The sequence below is a fragment of the Bos javanicus genome, chromosome X (genome assembly GCF_032452875.1).
Source record: "Bos javanicus breed banteng chromosome X, ARS-OSU_banteng_1.0, whole genome shotgun sequence".
Lineage (NCBI taxonomy): Eukaryota > Metazoa > Chordata > Mammalia > Artiodactyla > Bovidae > Bos > Bos javanicus.
This window is the reverse complement of record NC_083897.1, coordinates 95642771-95664120: the sequence shown is the minus strand read 5'-3', so window position 1 is coordinate 95664120 and position 21350 is coordinate 95642771. Positions and strand designations below refer to the sequence as shown.

General features: G+C 38.2%; 1 protein-coding gene and 1 non-coding gene across 3 annotated transcripts in view; one reads left to right on the top strand and one right to left on the bottom strand.

Annotated features, from left to right (window-relative positions):
• The window catches only part of KLF8 (KLF transcription factor 8), a 345448-nt gene that overhangs the window by 146754 nt on the left and 177344 nt on the right, over positions 1–21350 (bottom strand). The gene's annotated exons all lie outside the window — the stretch shown is intronic.
• Positions 7640–7745, top strand: LOC133243552 (U6 spliceosomal RNA). The gene has a single exon (XR_009735108.1). It is a non-coding gene; the product is annotated as a U6 spliceosomal RNA (small nuclear RNA).

Below are 21350 nucleotides of genomic sequence, written 5' to 3'. Positions count from 1 at the left end.
ATGTACATATATACATACATATACATAGAGAGAAGGGGTGAGCAGATAGTACCAAGCTTCCACCTGGTCTTTATTGAATCTCTACCCTCAAGTGTTTTGCAGTATAGGTCAGATAGAGAAAATTGGCAGTCCATTGCAGATGCTGCCCTGGTTCTTACAGCAATGTTAAAAATTAAAATCAAAATACCTGATAATATTTCTTCCTCTCATCTCTTTACTTTTAATTTTTTATTGAAATATAGTTGATTTACAGTGTTTAGTTAGTTGTACAACAAAGTGACTTAGTTATACATATATGTATATTCTTTTTTTTTACATTCTCTTTTAAAAGCAAATTTCTTTTTTTTTTTTTTTTAATAATTCTATTTCCTTACAGAGAAAACCCTAAAGATACTATCAGAAAATTAAACAGAGCTGATCCATGAATTTAGCAAAGTCACAGGATACAAAATCAATACACAAAAATCACTTGCATTCCTATACACTAACAATGAAAACTCAGAAAGAGAAATTAAGGAATCAATTTCATTTACCATTGTAATTAAAAGAGTAAAATATATAAGGATAAACTTACCTAAGGAGACAAAAGAACTGTATACAGAAAACTATAAGACACTGATAAAAGAAATCAAAGACGACATTAACAGATGGAGAGAGATACCATGCTCCTGAATTGGAAGAGTCAATACTATGAAAATGATTCTACTATCCAAAGCAATCCACAGATTTAATGCAATCCTTATCAAACTACCAATGGTAGTTTTCACAGAACTACAAGAAAAAAATTTATACTCTGTATGGAAACACAAAAGACCCAATTAGTCATAGCAATCTTGAGAAGAACAGAGCTGGAGGAATCAACCTTCCTGATTTAAGACTATACTACAAAGCTACAGTCATCAAGAAAGTATGGTACTGGCACAAAAACAGAAATACAGACCAAAGGACAAGACATAAAGCCCAGAGATAAACCCACACCACCTATGGGTACCTTATTTTTGATAAGGGAGACAAGAATATACCATGGAGAAGACAGTCTCTTGAATAAGTGGTACTGGGAAAACTGCACATGTAAAAGATGAAATTAAAGCACTTCCTAACAGTGTAGGGAAAGAGACTCAAAATGGAATAAATGGACTTAAATGTAAGGGAAGAAACTTAAACTCCTAGAGGAAAACATAGGCAGAATCCTCTTTGACATAAATCACAGCAAGATCCTCTATGATTCATCTCCTAGAGTAATGGAAATAAAAAAAAAAAAAAAAGTACGTGGGACCTAATTAAACTTAAAAGCTTTTGCACAGCAAAGGAAACTATAAATAAGGGGAAAAAACAACCCTCAGAATGGGAAAAAAATAATAGCATATGAAAGAACTGACAGAGGATTAATCTCCAAAAGCAGGTCATACTGATCAATACCAGAAACACAAAGAATTCAACAAACTTCAGAAAGTGGGCAGAAGATCTAAACAGACATTTCTCCAAAGAAGACATACAGATGGCTAATAAACACATGAAATGATGCTCAATATCATTCATTATTAAAGAAATGCAAATCAAAACTACAAAGAGGTGTCATCTCAAACCAGTCAGAATGGCCATCATAAAAAGAATCTACAAACAATAAATGCTGGAGAGGGTATGGAGAAAAGGGAACCTTCTTGCACTGTTGGTGGGAATACAAGTTGATGCAGCCACTATAGAGAACAATATGGAGATTTCTTAAAAAAGAAAAAAAAAAAACAAAACTAGGAATAGAACTACCATATGCCCCCCAAAATCCTACTACTGGGCATATAACCTGAGAAAACCATGACTGAAAAATACACATGTACTTCAGTGTTCATTGCAGCATTATTTACAACAGCTAGGACATGGAGGCAACTTTGATGCCCATCAACAGATGAACAGATAAAGAAGCTGTGGTACATATGTATATACAATGGAATATTACAAAGCCATAAAAGTAACACATTTGAGTGAGTTCTAGTGAAGTGGATGATCCTAGAGCCTATTACACCTGGTGAAGTAAGTCAGAAAGAGAAAAACACATATCATATATTAACACATATATGGAATTTAGAAAGATGGTGGTTTCTAGATCTAGAAAGATGAACCTATTTGCATTGCAACAACAGAGATGCAGACATAGAGAACAGACTTGTAGACACAGTGGAGGAAGGAGACGGTTGGACTAATTGAGACAGTAGCATTGAAACATATACATTATCATTTGTAAAATAGATAGCCAGTGGGAATTTGCTGTATGAGATCAAAACCATTGCTCTGTGACAATTAGAGGGGTGGGATGGGGTGGGAGGTGGGAGGCAGGTTGAAGAAGGAGGTCGACATATGTATACTTATGGCTGATTCATGTTGATGTATGGCAGAAACCAACACAATATTGTAAAGCAATTATCTTCCAATTAAAAATAAATTTAAAAATTCCATTTCCTGCTTTTCCACAAAGGTTGAGAGATCTTACAACATGGAATCTACATTGGCACAAGAGAAAAATTAGCTGTAGGTGATAAATGGCTTCTCCCTTTATACAGGACATGATTTCTCATCTTATAGGATCCTGTCGAGACCTGAGGTCTTAAGTCTACATAGTGAGATATAACTATGCATAAAACAATAACAACCTACCATTACAAGATAATAGATGCTGAAAATGCTTAATTACAATTTGAGAATAGGAAGATCAATTAGTAGAGGACATAGCTGACAATAAACAGTCAGAAAAAAATTCCAAAGTAATGGTCTGTGGTGAGGTCACCCTGAGGAGATAAGATCAGTCAATAAGTAACATAAAGGGAAATCAGATGAGAGGAAGAATAGATTATATACTCTCTGAAGGCAAGGGTTCACTACTCTAACTCCAGCTTCTAGCATAATGCCTGGAACTATGTAGACCCCCAGTAAATGATCATGGAGCAAAAGGGAGGGACATAATTTTTTTTAAATGTGCTTTAGGGAAGATATTCTGACCTTAGTCTATAGAATAAGGGAGGTAAAAAATTCAAGTTAGAACTAGAAGCTATTGGATTATTTTATGTGTATTGTGGTTAGACCTTACATAGGTGTCACAAACTCAACCTAGAAGCGTCAGATAGTTTAAGATCACCTGGGCCAGATGTAGACTATCATGGCCTGAGAATACATGTCCTGTCTAAAAAGGAAAGGAGAAAGAAGTTTACCAACTCTAGGCAACTGTTGACATAAAGGAACACTGGTTCAGTATCTTCTGATTATTTAAGAGAAGGTGGAATTCTAGAGTTTTAAGTAAAATATGAAAATGTTGGCAATCAATCATTTTTTAAGAGTGTGAGTCCAGGCAAACTGACATACTTCTACAGACTGAATTGTGTGCCTCCACAAATTCATATGTTGAACTCCCATCCCCCAGTGTGACTGTATCTGGGGATAAGGATTTTATGGAAGTAATTAAGGTTAAATGAGGTCATAAGGGTAAAGGCTTCATCCAATGAGATTAGTATCCTTATAAGAACAGACATCAGGGAGCTCACTCTCTTTCTCCAGGAGCACAAACAAGAGGTCATATGAGCAGGGAGAAGGCAGCCATCTGCAAGCCACGAAGAGGGCCCTCAACAGAACCCAATCATGTTGGTATACTGATTTTGGACTTCCAACCTTCAGAACTACAAGAAAATAAATTTCTGTTGTTTAAACCATACAGTCTGTACATTGTTTTGATATGGAAGCCCTAGAAGATTAATACATATACTTACAAACTTTTTTTTTTATTGTTACTACAAACAACACTGCAAAAGTTTGGAAATATGTTAACTGTCACTCAACAGAAAACTGTTTAAATTGTGGCTCATCCATATAGTAAAAACTCTGCAGTCATACAAGAGAATGAGTTATTTCTTTACATATATGTGTGTATGTGTATAAAGGTCCCCAAAGTATATTTTTAAGGAGACAAATCAAAGAACAAAACAATATGCAGAGTATGTTACTGTAACGGGAAGGGGGAGAAAAAAATACTAATTGTTTGATATGCATAAAATGTCTGTGAAAGAATTTAGAATAAACATAACTTTAGTTGCCTGAGGCAACTAGGGGACAAGACTGGGGGGAGACTCTTCATTGTATATCACTTTGTATATTTCACATTTTGAGCAGTGTGGAATGCATTACTAATTTAAAATGCATTTTCAAAGCAAACTTTTATCAATTTAGAGGAAACACAACAAATGTATAGGCTATATTCAGTCTGTAGGCTAATTGGTTGTACCAGGAGTTCGTCAAGGCTGTATATTGTCACCCTGTTTATTTAACTTATATGCAGAGTACATCATGAGAAACGCTGGACTGGAAGAAACACAAACTGGAATCAAGATTGCCACGAGAAATATCAATAACCTCAGATATGCAGATGACACCACCCTTATGGCAGAAAGTGAAGAGGAACTTAAAAGCCTCTTGATGAAAGTGAAAGTGGAGAGCAAAAAAGTTGGCTTAAAGCTCAGCATTCAGAAAACGAAGATCATGGAATCCAGTCGCATCACTTCATGGGAAATAGATGGGGAAGCAGTGGAAACAGTGTCAGACTTTATTTTTCTGGGCTCCAAAATCACTACAGATGGTGACTGCAGCCATGAAATTAAAAGACGCTTACTCCTTGGAAGGAAAGTTATGACCAACCTAGATAACATATTGAAAAGCAGAGACATTACTTTGCCAACAAAGGTTCGTCTAGTCAAGGTTATGGTTTTTCCTTTGGTCATGTATGGATGTGAGAGTTGGACTGTGAAGAAAGCTGAGCACAGAAGAATTGATGCTTTTGAACTGTGGTGTTGGAGAAGACTCTTGAGAGTCCCTAGGACTGCAAGGAGATCCAACCAGTCCATTCTGAAGGAGATCAGCCCTGGGATTTCTTTGGAAGGAATGATGCTAAAGCTGAAACTCCAGTACTTTGGCCACCTCATGTGAAGAGTTGACTCATTGGAAAAGACTCTGATGCTTGGAGGGATTGGGGGCAGGAGGAGAAGGGGACGACAGAGGATGAGATGGCTGGATGGCATCACTGACTCGATGGACGTGAGTCTGAGTGAACTCCGGGAGTTGGTGATGGACAAGGAGGCCTGGCGTGCTGCGATTCATGGGGTCGCAAAGAGTCGGACACGACTGAGTGACTGATCTGATCTGATGGACTAAATTTAGGTGGTGGCAATTAGAATAAAAAGAAAGGAAGTGAGCCATATAAAAAGAGGAAAAGAACCCCAATAGCCTTTGGCAACCAAGTAGACAAGGAAACTGAGGCAGAGAACAGAGTTGAAGTGAGCATTTTGAACATGAAATATGGGAACCTCAACAACTATGCTTCCCCATTGCTTACTACACTGTCATGCATTCTTCTAAATGCTTTACAAAATTAACACATTTATTCCTTACTGCAACCCTATGAGGTAGTTTCTTCTATTATCCTCAACGAATATATGAGAAAACTCAAGTGCAGAGTTTAAATAACTTCACCAAGATTATAATGATGGTAAATTGCAGGACCAGGTAAGTGAAAAGAAGTCTTGAATGAGCCATAGGGTAATAGTCTAGGGGTGATGATAGGTTCTATTTTAGAAATGAATTTGAGGTTACAACACAATATCAAATACCTGGATTTTGCTTTAGAGCCAGGTTATGTGCATGCTTGTGTGTGCTAAGTCACCTTAGTTGTGTCTGACTCTTTGTGACCTTATGGACTGTAGCTCACCAGTCTTTGTCCATGGGATTCTCCAGGCATGAATACTGAAGTGGGTTGCTATGCCCTCCTCTAGGGGATCTTCCAAACCCAGGGATCAAACCCTCATCTCTTATGTCTCTTGCATTGGCAGGTGGGTTTTTTACCACTAGCTCCACCTGGGAAGCCCAAAGTTAAGTTACAGCTGTTTAAAGTGTTTATACTTCCAGAGTTTGGATTGCCCACATTACATTTAAGCTGTCTAGGTATACAGATATCTAATTTTTTTTATACCTAGCTTGTTACAGACTTTAAAATCCAGCTTCCTGTCTCACTGTATTACCATCATCAAAAAATAAAAAATAAAAGAGGGAGGCCTTCAAGATGGCGGAGGAATAGGACAGGGGGACCACCTTCTATGCCCCAAATATATTAAAACATTATTTGCATGTGGAACAATTCCAACAGAACATCTTCTGAATGCTGGCAGAGGACCCCGGACTTCTAGAAAGCAAACCAATCTCCTTGGAATGAGGTAGGCCAAAAGATAAAGATGAAAAGGGAGACAAAGGAGTTTGGGACTGGGACTTGTGCCCCAGGAAGGGAGTCATGAAGGAAGAAAAGATTCTGCATACTAGTAAACTCCCTCACAGGCTGGGTCAGAGGGGATCTTTGGAACGTCAGAGGACAGTGCAGTGAGACAGGTGTTGCAAAGGTAAAACAGATGATTCACCACAGAGATTGTGCTTAGTGGCACTTTCCAGCAGAGAAGCGGCTCACATTATAGTGTCTGCCCGCAATGAGTGGCAGCTGGGTGTGGAGGCTTAGGCCTTGGAGGTCAGTCCGCAGGGAGGGGACCAAGGTTGACTGCTGTGAAGATACTGTGAGGGGGCTAATGTGACACTGCAGAGGCAGACCAAAGAAAATGCTGGGGCTGCCAGAGAAGCAAAAGATCATTCCCATGGAAGGGCTCTGATGTCATGCTCTAACTCCATACATTCACAAAACAAAAGACCATACCCTAGAGAAAACCAAAAAAGGGTGAGCCAGCTGCAGTCTACAGCCCCAGAGCCAGAGAAGCAGGTGGAGGGCCAGAGGCAAAAGGAAAGGGGCCGCTATGGTAACAACTCCAGAGATTACAACTACCACCAAGCTATAAGCAGCCATAGGTCACTATGCACATCTTCCTGGGAGCGTGAATGGCTTAAGCCATTCCTCAGCCTGAATGGCTTTTCCTTGGCCATTTAATGGCCAAGGGTCCCACAGCCCAGGATCACCTCACCTGGAGACATGCACAACCCACCTCAGAGTGTGGTGACCTTCCACAGGGACCAGCCATAACAAGCACTCCCCACACACCCCAGTGCCATCTGCTGTACCTCTCCCTCTTCCCAGCACAATGGAGCAAGTCAGCCCTAATAAACCATTACTTTACCTCCCGTGTCTGGGTGGAGAACAGACACTGGAGAGACTTACAAGCAGAGGCAGTCCCCAAACCAAAGTGGAATGCCAGGAGCTGTGTAAGCAAAGAAAAGAAGGGGAAATCTCCCCAGAAGTGGAAAGTGCAATGATTTAAATTCTTGCAATTAGCCTGTGCTTTAGGTGGAACTGTAGAATTTGAGAATAAGTACAAGCTGGAGCAAGGGAAGATATAAGTCTGAGCTGACCCCACACTACCCACAACAGGTCCAGAGACCTTTCTAGATATATTGGAGTAATTTCTGAGTAAGCAGATCAACTGGAGCAAAAAAACAGATGAATCACTTGGATATCCTTCTCACTACCATTCTATATATTTCCCCCTCTTTTTTTTTCCTTTTTAAAATCTCATATTGTCTAAATATGGATTATTTCTACTCCTTTAATTTTTATTTTTATATCCTACTTTTTCTTTAAAAAGAAAACAACAACAACAACAACAACACCACCCTAGTGCTCGCTTCACCAGCACATATAGTAAAATTGGAACAGTACAGAGAAGATTACCATGGCCCTGTGCAAGGATGACATGCAAATTCATGAAGCGTTCCATATTTTTTTCTTCCAGAGAAGACATACAGATGGCTAACAAACACATGAAAAGATGTTCACATCCTCATTATTAGAGAAATGCAAATCAAAACTATAATGAGTTATCACCTCACACCAGTCAGAATGACCATCATCAAAAGTTCTACAAACAATAAATGCTAGAGAGGGTGTGGAGAAAAGGGAATGCTCCTGCACTTTTGGTGGGAATGTAAATTGATGCAACCACTATGGAAGACAGTATGGAGATTCCTTAAAAAACTAGGAATAAAACCACCATATGACCCAGAAATCCCACTCCTGGGCATATGCCCTGAGGAAACCAAAATTGAAAAAGACACATGTATCCAATTGTTCATTGCAGCACTATTTACAATAGCATATGGAAGAATAATAGAACATGGAAGCAACCTAGATGTCCATTGACAGATGAATGGATAAAGAAGTTGTGGTACATATACGCAGTGGAAAATTACTCAGCCATAAAAAGGAATGCATTTGAGTCAGTTCTAATGAGGTAGATGAAGCTAGAACCTATTATACAGAGTGAAACAAGTCAGAAAGAGAAAGATAAATATTGTATTCTAATGCATATATATGGAATCTAGAAAAATGGTAATGAAGAATTTATTTACAGGGCATCAATGGAGAAACAGACATAGACAATAGACTTATGGATATAGGGAGAGGGGACGAGAGTGTGAGATGTATGGAAAGAGTAACATGGAAACTTACATTACTATATGTAAAGTAGAGAGCCAATGGGAATTTGCTGTATGGCTCAGGAAACTCAAACAGGGGTTCTGTATCAACTTAGAGGGGTGGGATGAGGGAGATGGGAGGAATGTTCAAAAGGGAGGGGATATACGTACACTTAGGGCTGATTCATGTTGAGGTTTGACTGAAAACAAGAAAATTCTGTAATTATCCTTCAATTAAAAATTATTAATTAAAAAAACCTTATTTTAAAAATAAATTCCATGATTTTGATTTTTGTTTTTCATGGTTTGTATCTGATTTTGTCTAATTCTTTGGTTTTTATTTTTATTTTTTGATGTTTTGATTTTAATTTTGTATCTTTGATAGTCTAAATTTTAGTGTTGATTTTCACTTAAGGGTTTGATTATTGGCTTGTTTGCTCTTCTCTCTTTAAACACCTCTTATCCTTTTACCCCCCTCCCCCCCCCCCGCCTTTTCTCCTTCTTCCCTCTTCTTTTCCCTATGTAAGTGTGTAAATCTCTTTGGGAGTTCATGGCTGTTGAGAATTGTTTCACCAGTAGTCTAGGGGTTTGGTCTTGAGAGGGTAACAGGCAGGAAGGACAGGGGTCTCCAAATGGAGGAAATAGGCTGCAAGTGTCAGACATTTTTATCTCTCTTAAGTTGCAGGAGGAAACAAACTAGCTATATTTTTTTCCTTCTCTATACAAATTTAAAGTAAGTTTTCTTTTAAAATACTGTGTTGCCATAATGACACCTGGTCTCACCTGAAGTTAACTATTCTCAAACCTTGAGTTAACCAATGCATTTTTCTTATGGAAATGTTTGTCTTAAGCTATGTTAATGTACTATTCATTTACCCTAGACTCTGTCTTCAAGTCGGTTTTGCCTAATGGCTCAGAACCTACTTGACAAACCATTATGTTATACTCAGATATTGTTCCCCTAATCTATGTAAATGAAACTATTTGTATCTGCCTTTCTACAAGATTCAAGTCAATCGTTTTATGGCCAGGGATGAATCGTCTGGTTCTGAGATTTTCCCAAAATACATCTTATGGAGGAGGGGCCTGGTGACATTCTGAGTTTTAAGACATTCCTTTCTTTCATTAACAGACTGCTAGTGACTATATAACATCCATCTGAAGACTAGCGGGGGGGTGGGGGTACTCTTTCTGCCCCCTTCTGATGCCTATATCAGAAGCTTTTTCTATCTCCTTTATACTTTAATAAAACTTTATTACACAAAAGCTCTGAGCTATCAAGCCTTGTCTCTGGCCCCAAATTGAATTTTCCTCTGGAGGCCAAAAATCCTGGTGTCTTTTTGTGGTTCAGCAACAACCTTTCAGTCTTCTATGCTGTGTGGCCAGTGAAGTTTTGATGCTACTGTAAGGGGTAGGGACTGAATCCCAGAGACAGGAGACTCAAACCCAAGACCTCGGACCACCAGAGAACTCGGGACCCCATGGAACATTAATAGGCCAGAGCCCTCCCAGAGGCCTCCATCTCAATACTAAGACCAAGCCACACCCAAAGGCCAGAAAGCTCCAGTGCCAGATGCCCCACACTATTTCTTCAGCCAAACAGGAACACAACTCTGAACATTAACAGACAGCCTGCCCAAAGCCATACAGAACCCATAGACACCAAAACACACCACTGGAATGGCACTGCCCTCCAGAAAGACAAGACCCAGCTCCATCCATCAGAACACAGGCACAAGTCCCCCCAACCAGGAAACCTTCACAAGGCATTGGCCCAACCCCATCCTCGGGAGACAGACTCCAATATTAAGAACTGTGACCTTCCAGCCTTCAGAAAGGAGACCCCAAACACAGTAAATTAAACAAAATGAAAAGACAGAGAAATATGCAGCAGATGAAGGAACATGGTAAAAACCCACAAGACCAAACAAAGGAATGGGAAATAAGCAGTCTACTTGAAAAACAATTCAGAGTAATTATAGTAAAGATTACCCAAAACCTTGAAAATAAAATGGAGATGTCGATAAATAGACTAGATGCAATAGAGATCAATATGATACAAGAAATGTTTAATGAGGGCTGAGAAGAAAGTATAAACAATCAATAATGAACTGATGCTGAAGCTCAAACTACCATACTTTGGCCACCTGATGTGAAGGACTGACTCACTGGAAAAGACCCTAATTCTGGGAAAGATTGAAGGCAGGAGGTGAAGAGAACAGAAGATAAGATAGTTGGATGGCATCACTGACTTGATGGACATGAGTCTGAGCAAGCTCCAAGAATTGGTGATGAACAGGGAAGCCTGGTGTTCTGCAGTCCATGGGGACACGACTGAGTGACTGAACTGAACTGAATGAACAACACAATAACTGAAATTAAAAATACACTGGAGGGAACCAAAAGTAGGGAAGCTGAGTTAGAAAAATGATTAAATGAAGTGGAAGATAGAATGGTGGAAATAACTGAATCAGAGAAGAAAAAAATAATAAAAAGTAGTGAGGACAGTCTCAGAGACCTCTGGGACAACATTAAGCTCCCCAATGTTCAAATCATAGAGGTCCCAGAAGAATTAGAAGGGAAAGGACATAAGAAAATATTTGAGGAGATTATAGTCAAAAAATTCCCTAAAATAGGAAAGGAAATAGTCACCCAATCCAGGAAGCTCAGGGAGTCCCATATAGGATAAACCCAAACAGATACATGCCAAATACATATTTCTCTACATAATAATACTATCAAAAATTAAACATAAAGAACAAATATTATAAGCAGCAAGGAAAAGCAACAAATAACATACAAGAGGATACCCGTAAGGCTAACAGCTAATCTTTCAACAGAAACTCTGCAAGCCAGAAGGGAATGACAGGATATACTTAAAGTGATGAAAGGGGAAAACCTACAACCAAGATTACTCTATCCAGTAAGCATCTCATTCAGATTTGAAGGAGAAATCAAAAGTTTTACAGACAAGCAAAATTTATGAGAGTTCAGCACCACCAAACCAGCTCTTCAACAAATGCTAGGGGAATTTCTATAGATAGGAAACACAGCAAAAAAAAAAAAAAAAAGTTCTATAAAAACAAACCCCAAACAATAAAGTGAATGGTAATAACATCATACATATCAATAATTATCTTAAATGTAAAAGGTCAAAATGCTCCAATCAAAGGACACAGATTGGCTGAAGAGATACAAAAACAAGATTCTTATATATGCTGTCTACAAGAGACCCAACTCAGACCTAGGGATACATACAGACTGAAATTGAGGAGAGAGAAAAAGTATTCCATGCAAACAGAAATTAAAAGAAGGAGTAGCAATATTCATATCAGATAAAATACACTTTAAAACAGAGATCATAACAAGAGACAAAGAAGGACACTACATAATGATCAAGGGATCAATCCATGAAGATGTAACTGTTATAAATATACATGCACCTAACATAGAAGCACCTCAATATATAAGGCAAACGCCAACAACTATTAAGGGGAAGTGAACAGTAGCACAATAATAGTGGGGAATTTAAACACTCAACTCACCCCAATGGACAGATAATTAAGATAGAAAACTAACAAGGCCGCATAAGCTTTAAACAATACATTGGACCAGTTGGACCTAATTCATGTCTACAAGGCATCTCAATAGAAAGCGCAGAGATAAATCAACACATGGGCACCTTATCTTTGACAAAGGAGGCAAAAATATACAATGGAAGAAAGACAGTCACTTCAATAACTGGTGCTGGTAAAATTGGGCAGTTCCATGTAAAAGAGTGAAATTAGAACACTTCTGAACACCATACATGAAGATAAACTCAAAATGGATTAAAGACCTAAATGTAAGAGCAGAAACTATAAAAACCTTAGAGGGAAATATAGGCAGAATACTCTGGGACATAAATCACAGAAAAATCCTCTATAACCCATTTCCTAGAGTAATGGGGGGAAAAAACCCAAAACTAAACAAATGTGACCTAATTAAACTGAAAAGCTTTTGTACAAGAAACAAACTATAAACAAAGGGAAAAAACAGACCTCAGAATGGGAAAAACTAATAGCAAATGAAACAATTGATAAAAACAAATCTCCAAATTATACAAGCAGCTCATACAGCTCAACACCAGAAAAACAAACAACCCAATCAAAAAGTGGGAAAAGACCTAAACAGACATTTCTCCAAAGAAGACATACAGATGGCAAATAAACACATGAAAAGATGCTCAATACTGCTTTGTATTAGAGAAATGCAAATCAAAACTACCATGAGCTGTCATCTCACCCCAGTCAGAATAGCCACCATAAAAGTCTACACACAATAAATGCAGGGAACCCATTTGCACTCTTGGGAATGAAAATTGATAGAGCCAATATGGAGAAGAGTATGTATATTCCTTTTAAAACTACGAATAAAACTTGCATAAGACCCAGTAATCCAGTAAACCCCGAGGAAACTCTGGTGCACTGGGACGACCCAGAGGGATGGTACAGGGAGGGAGGAGGGAGGGGGTTCAGGATGGGGAACACGTGTATACCTGTGGTGGATTCATGTTGATGTATGGCAAAACCAATACAATATTGTAAAGTAATTAACCTCCAACACTGGGACGACCCGGAGGGAGGGTATGGGGAGGGAGGAGGGAGGAGGGTTCAGGATGGGGAACACAGGTATACCTGTGGCGGATTCATTTTGATATTTGGCAAAACTAATACAATATTGTAAAGTTTAAAAATAAAATAAAATTTACAAGACAAAAAATAAATAAATAAATAAATTGATATTAAAAAAATAAATAAAAAGACAAATGACCCTAATGTTCATTGCAGCACCATTTACAATAACTAGGACATGGGATTAGCTTAGATGTCCATCGACAAATGAATGGATAAGAAGTTGTGGTACAGATACACAATGAAATATTACTCAGCTATAAAAAATAACGTATTTGTGTCAGTTCTAATATGGTGGATGAACCTCAATTCATTTCACTTCAGTTCAGTCACTCAGTCGTGTCCAACACTTTGCAACCCCATGGACTGCAGCACGCCAGGCCTCCCTGTCCATCACCAACTCCCAGAACTTGCTCACACTCATTTCCATCAAGTCAGTGATGCCATCCAACCATCTCATCCTCTGTCGACCCCTTCTCCTCCTACCTTCAATCTTTCCCAGCATTAGGGTCTTTTTCAGTGAGTCCATTCTTCGCATCAGGCGGTCAAAGAATCGGAGTTTCAGCTTCAACATCAGTCCTTCCAATGAATATTCAGGGCTGATTTCCTTCAGGATGGATTGGTTGGATCTCCTTGCAGTCCAAGGAACTCTCAAGAGATTTCTCCAACACCACAATTCAAAAACAACCACTTTTCAGTGTTGAGCTGTCTTTCTGGTCCAACTTTCAAATTCATACATGACTACTGGAAAAACCATAGCTTTGACTAGATGGACCCTTGTTGGCAATGTCTCTCCTTTTTAATACACTGTCTAGGTTGGTCATAACTTTTCTTCCAAGGAGCAGGTATCCTTTAATTTCATGGCTTCAATCACCATCTGCAGTGATTTTAGAGCACCCCAAAATAGTTTCTCACTGCTTCCATTGTTTCTCCATCTATTTGCCATGAATTCATGGGACCATATGCCACAATATTAGTTTTCTGAATGCTGAGTTTTAAGTCAAATTTTCCACTCTCCTCTTTCACTTTCATCAAGAGGCTCTTTAGTTCTTCTTAACTTTCTGTGATAAGGCTGGTGTCATCTGTGTATCTGGGGTTATTGATATTTCTGGAAATCTTGATTCCAGCTTATGCTTCATCCAGCCTGGCATTTCTCATGATGTACTCTGAATATAAGTTAAATAAGCAGGGTAACAATATATAGCCTTGACATACTCCTTTCCAACTTGGAGCCAGTCTTGTTCCATGTCCAGTTCCAAGTGTTGCTTCTTGATCTGCACAGAGACTTCTCAGGAGGCAAGTAAAGTGGTATGGCATTTTCATCTTTTTAAGAATTTTCCACAGTTTGTTCTTATCCACACAGTCATAGGCTTTGGCATAGTCATTAAGCAGAGATACATGTTTTCCTGGAATTCTCTTCCTTTTTCTATGATCCAACAGATGTTGGCAATTTGATTTCTGGTTCCTCTGCCTTTTCTAAATCCAGCTTGAACAACTGGAAGTTCGTGGTTCACATACTGTTGAAGCCTAGCTTGGAGAATTTTGAGCATTACTTTGCTAGCATGTGACATGAGTCCAATTGTGTGGTTGTTTGAGTATTCTTTGTCATTGCCTTTCTTTGGGATTGAAATGAAAACTGAACTTTTCCAGTCCTGTGGCCACTGCTGAAGTTTCCAATTTTGCTGGCATATTGAGTGCTGCACTTTCACAGCATCATCTTTTAAGATTTGAAATAGTTCAACTGCAATTCCATCACCTCCAGTAGTTTGTTCGTACTGATGCTTCCTAAGGCCCACTTGACTTCACAATCCAGGATGTCTAGCTCTAGGTGAGTGATCACACTCTCGTGGTTATCTGGGTCATGAAGATATTTTTTGTATAGTTATTCTGTGTATTCCTGCGACCTCTTCTTAACATCTTCTGGTTCTGTTAGGTCCATACAGTTTCTGTCCTTTATTGAGCCCATCTTTGCATGAAATGTTCCCTTGGTATTTCTAATTTTGGTCTGAATTTGGCAATAAGGATTTCATGATCTGAGCTACAGTCAGCTCCTGGTCTTGTTTTTGCTGACTGTATAGAGCTTCTCCATCTTTGGCTGCAAAGAATATAATCAATCCAGTTTTGGTTTTGACCATCTGGTGATGTCCATGTGTAGAGTCTTCTCTTGTGCTGTTGGAAGAGGGTGTTTGCTATGACCAGTGCTTTCTCTTGGCAAAACTCTGATAGCCTTTGCCCTGCTTCATTTTGTACTCAAAGACCAAATTTGCCTGTTACTCAAAGCTCAGGGTGAACCTAGAGCTTATTATATAGAGTGAATATGTAAGTGTAAGTGAAAACCACTCAGTCGTGTCCAACTCTTTGGGACCCCATGGACTATATAGTGCATGGAATTCTCTAGGCCAGAATACTGGAGTGGGTAGCCTTTCCCTTCTCCAGGGTATCTTTCCAACCCAGGGATAGAACCCAGGTCTCACACACTGCAGGCAGATTCTTTACCAGGTGAGACACAAGGGAAGTCCCATACAGAGTGAAGTACCTCAGAAAGAGAAAGACAAATAGTGTATATTGACGTATACATATGGAATCTAGAAAGAGGCTACGGATGATCCTATATGCAAGGCAGCAAAGGAGACACAGACATAAAGAACAAACTTTTGCTCACAGTGAGGGGCGGGGGGAGAAGGTGGGATGACTTGAAAGAGTAGTATTGAAGCAGATATATTGTTGTTGTTGTTGTTTAGTAGCTAAGTTGTTTCCAACTCTTTGGTAACCCATGGACTGTAACAGCCAGGCTTCTCTGTCCTTCAGTTTCTCCTGGAATTTGCTCAAACTCATGTCCATTGAGTTGGCGATGCTATCCAACCATCTCATCTTCTGTCACACCTTTCTCCTGCCCTCAGTCTTCCCCAGGATCAGGGTCTCTTCCAATGAGTAGGCTCTTCACATCAGGTTGCCAAAGTATTACAGTTTCAGCTTCAGCATCAGTCCTTCCAATGAGTATTCAGGACTGATTTCCTTTAGTTTTGGCTGGTTTGATCTCCTTTCTGTCCAAGGGATTCTCGAGAGTCTTCTCCAGTACAAAAGTTCAAAAGCATCAATTCTTTGGTGCTCAGCAACTTTTTTTTTTTTAATTAATTAACTTATCTTAATTGGAGGCTAATTACTTTACAATATTGTAGTGGTTTTGCCCTAAATTGACATGAATCAGCCATGGGATTACGTGTTACCCATCCTGAAACCCCCTCCCACCTCCCTCCCCATCTCATCCTTCAGGGTCATCCCAGTGGATCAGCCCTAAGCACCTTGTCTTATGCATTGAACTGGACTGGCGATCTATTTCTCATATAATAATGTACATGTTTCAATGCTATTTTCTCAAATCATCCCACCCTTGCCTTCTTCCACAGAGTCCAAAAGTCAGTTCTTTACATCTGTGTCTCTTTTGCTGTTTCGCATATAGGCTCTTCGTTACCATCTTTCTAAATTCTCTATATATGCGTTAATATACTATTTGGTGCTTTGATTTCTGACTTACTTCACTCTGTATAATAGGCTCCAGTTTCATCCACCTCATTAGAACTTATTCAAATGCATTCTTTTTAATAGCTGAGTAATACTGTATTGTGCATACGTACCACAGATTTCTTATCCATTTGTCTGCTGATGGACATCTAGGTTGCTTCCATGTCCTGGCTATTACAAACAGTGCTGCGATGAACATTGGGGTACACATGTCTCTTTCAATTATGGTTTCCTCCGTGTGTAAGCCCAGCAGTGGGATTGCTGGATCGTATAGCAGTTCTATTTACAGTTTTTACAGGAATCTCCACACTCTTCTCCATAGTGGTTGTACTCATTTGCATTCCCACCAACAGTGTAAGAGGGTTCCCTTTTCTCTGCACCCAATCCAGCGTGTATTGTTTGTAGACTTTTTGATAGCAGCCATTCTGACCAGCCTGAGATGGTACTTTATTGTGGTTTTGATTTGCATTTCTCTGATAATGAGTGATGTTGAACATCTTTTCATGTGTTTTTTGGCCATCTGTATGTCTTTGGAGAAATGTCTGTTTAGTTCTTTAGCCCACTTTTTGATTGGGTCATTTATTTTTCTGGAATTGACCTGCATGAGCTTCTTGTATATTTTTGAGATTAACTCTTTGCTAGTTGCTTTGTTTTCTATTATTTTTCCCATTCTGATGGCTGTCTTTTCACCTTGCTTATAGTATCTTTCATTGTGAAAAACTTTTAAGTTTAATTAGGTCCCCGTTTGTTTATTTTTGCTTTTATTTCCATTACTCTGGGAGGTGGGTCATCAGGATCCTGCTGTGATTTATGTCAGAGAGTGTTTTACCTATGTTTCCCTCTAGGAGTTTTATAGTTTCTGGTCTTACATTTAGATCTTTAATCAATACATTTTGAGTTTATTTTTGTGTATAGTGTTAGAAAGTGTTTTAGTTTCATTCTTTTACAAGTGATTGACCAGTTTTTCCAGCACCACTTGTTAAAGAGATTGTCTTTTCTCCATTGTTATTCTTGCCTCCTTTGTCAAAGATAATGTGTTCATAGATGCATGGATTTATCTCCAGGCTTTCTATTTTGTTCCACTCATCTATATTTCTGTTTTTGTGTCAATACCATACAGTCTTGATGACTGTAGTTTTGTAGTAAAGTTTGAAGTCAGGCAGATTGATTCCTCCAGTTCCATTCTTCTTTCTCAAGATTGCTTTGGCTATTTGATTTTTTTTGTGTGTGTGTGTATTTCCATACAAATTGTGAAATTACTTGTTCTAGTTCTCTGAAAAATACCAGTGGTAGCTTGATAAGGATTGCATTAAATCTATAGAATGCTTTGGGTAGTATACTCATTTTCACTATATTGATTCTTCCAATCCATGAACATGGTATATTTCTCCATCTATTTGTGTCATCTTTGATTTTTTTCAGCAGTGTTTTATAATTTTCTATATATAGGTCTTTTGTTTCTTTAGGTAGATTTATTCCTAAGTATTTTATTCTTTTCATTGTAATGGTGAATGGAATTATTTCCTTAATTTCTCTTTGTTTTCTCATTGTTAGTGTATAGGAAGGCAAGGGATTTCTCTGTGTTAATTTTATATCCTGCAACTTTACTATATTCATGGATTAGCTCAAGTAATTTTCTGGTGGGTGCTCAGCTTCTTTACGGTCCAACTCTCACATCCAAGATGGGTTGCCTTGCATATCTGAGGTTATATGTCTTGCATATCTGAGTACATTATGAGAAACACTGGGCTGGAGGAAGCACAAGCTGGAATCAAGATTGCTGGGAGAAATATCAATAACCTCAGATATGCAGATATGGGTTGCCTTGAGAGAGTAATATTGAAACATATACATTTTCGTATGTAAAACAGATAGCCAGTGGGAATTTGCTGTATGATGTAGGGAACCAAAGTCTGTGTTCTGTGACAACCTAGAGTATTGGCATGAGGAGGGAGGTAGAGGGACGTTTAAGACAGTTGGGCCATGTGCATGCTTGTGGCTGTTTCATGTTGAAGTAAGGCAGACACCATCAGAAGATTGTAAAGTAATTATCCTTCAATTTAAAACAACATAAAATGAAAAAAAAAAAACAACATTTAAATAAAATAAATTAAGTAAAAAAATGATGGGATCCCCTACTTAAGAATCATTAGAAATTATTAGAAGTCAGGCATTGGTTCCAACACTTTACTTACATTATTTATAATCACAAGTTACTCTATTATTTTAGTGATGAGGAAACTGAGGCTAGATGATAAAATTGAGTTGGGGATAATAAATTCAATAGAAACCCAACTTTATGTATACCAACTGAATTGAACATATTATTATATGAGAATCAGAATGTACATCTAACAAGTATTCACATCATCTTTGGATAAACTAATGAGCATGATATGACAATATTATTCATTCACATTCTACTTATTATTTAGGTGACAGCTGTACTACATGATCATCTAGGTCAATCATCCCAATCAACTTCTGTTTCACTGACAAAAAAGACATTTCAGAGCTAAATCTTAGAAGATCATCTGTAATATATTTATCCTATGTTTACATGGGAAAGTTTATTGGGTAAATATTTTGAAGAAACAATCATAGTAATGTCCTCAAGCACATTACTGTCTGAAAAGGGGGTAAAAGCTTAGAAAAATACACAACTGACCAACATACAAGGAACAGAGTTGTGCAGCTTCCAGATAATATAGGTAAAATGATATGAAAACTCAAAATAGTTTATTTCTATATGCAAGGATCAGGTAAGCTTTCATAGAAATGGCAACTAATTTGAGATTAACAATGAAAGGAATATTATAAGTATTGTTTTAAGGAAAAAATATGAAAACAAGTACATTACAAGGCAGTTAATTTATGATAAGTATCCGCTGAACAGAACAGATAGTGATATACAATTACTAAGGAATAACTAAGGATATAAGGAAAGCTTGCTGTGGGGGCTAACTACTATAATAGGACTTGAAGGAAGGTTAAGTTTTAAATGGGAGCATGGTGGGCAAAATGAAGCAATTTAAGATAGAAGTACATCATGAGAAATGCTGGGTTGGAAGAAGCACAAGCTGGAATCAAGATTGATGGGAGAAATATCAATAACCTCAGATATGCAGATGACACCACACTTATGGCAGAAAGTGAAGAAGAACTAAAGAGCCTCTTGATGAAAGTGAAAGAGGAGAGTGAAAAAGTTGGCTTAAAGTTCAACATTCAGAAAACTAAGATCATGGCATCCGGTCCCATCACTTCATGGGAAATAGATGGGGAAACAATGGAAACAGTGGCTGACTATTTTTCTGGGCTCTAAAATCATTGTGGATGGTGATTGCCACCATGAAATTAAACGATGCTTACTCCTTGGAAGGAAAGTTATGACCAACCTAGACAGCATATTAAAAAGCAGAGACATTATATTTTCAACAAAGGTCCATCTAGTCAAGGCTATGGTTTTTCCAGTGGTTATGTATGGATGTGAGAGTTGGACTATAAAGAAAGCTGAGGACCTAAGAATTGATATTTTGAACTGTGGTGTTGGAGAAGACTCTTGAGAGTCTCTTGGGCAGCAAGGAGATTTAACCAGTCCATCCTAAAGGAAATCAGTCCTGGGTGTTCATTGGAAGGACTGATGTTAAAGTGGAAATTCCAATACTTTGGCCACCTGATGTGAAGAGTTGACTCATTGGAAAAGACCCTGATGCTGGGAAAGATTGAGGGCAGGAGGAGAAGGGGATGATAGAGGATAAGATGGTCGGATGGCATCACCGTCTCAATGGACATGGGTTTGTGTGGATTCCAGGAGTTGGTGATGGACAGGGAGGCCTGGTGTGCTGCAGTTCATGGGTCGCAAAGAGTCGGACATGACTAAGCAACTGAACTGACTGAAGATGGCATTGAAAATTAATTTTTAACAATTTTATCAGTGTCTGACACACAGTATGCCAATACATATTTATAAATAAATTATATTTCCAAAGGCAATCTTCTCATTATTCATCAATGTAAGTGATACAATAAACTACAATTGACTCAAGCCGAAGCTTAATATGTCACATAATAATTATGCCCCTGCCAGAATGAGAAAAGATAAATGGTTGTTCTCCCTCACCACCAGACACACAATCTGGAGAGATGAAAGATGATTAGACTAAGCTTGGTGATTTGGTTATTTGAATTCAGTTAACTGAACCATCAAAGGCCTCATTTCAGAAATGCAAAATTTTTGTATAGCACATCAGAGACTTTTGGGAAAATTATACTAGTTGATCCTAAAAGCAATAGTGAATACGTCTTGCAACACACCATTAAGTAGTCTAGTTAAGGTTTAGATGCTTTTAGGACAAAAGCAGTTAATATTCTCTTACAAACCAGTTCCCATTTCTTTCTAATTGCTATTAAGAAAGTTAGAAATTCACCAGATGTATTTTATAGAGGTATGTTTAGAAAACTTTATGGAGCTGACAATGAATTTAACTGATCTTAAAATTTTTGAGGTGGTCATCCAAAAGGAAATACAATCATTAAATATCATTAAATTAAATGCAATTAAATACATTCCTATTCTTGGATGAATGTAAAGACAGTACAAAATCTATGAAGTTATCATTGGTGATATTATTACTATATATGTGGTTGTTATAATAAAAACCTCAAATAAATCCCCAGTTTAAATACACATTCTTAACACACATTACATATGTGTTACAC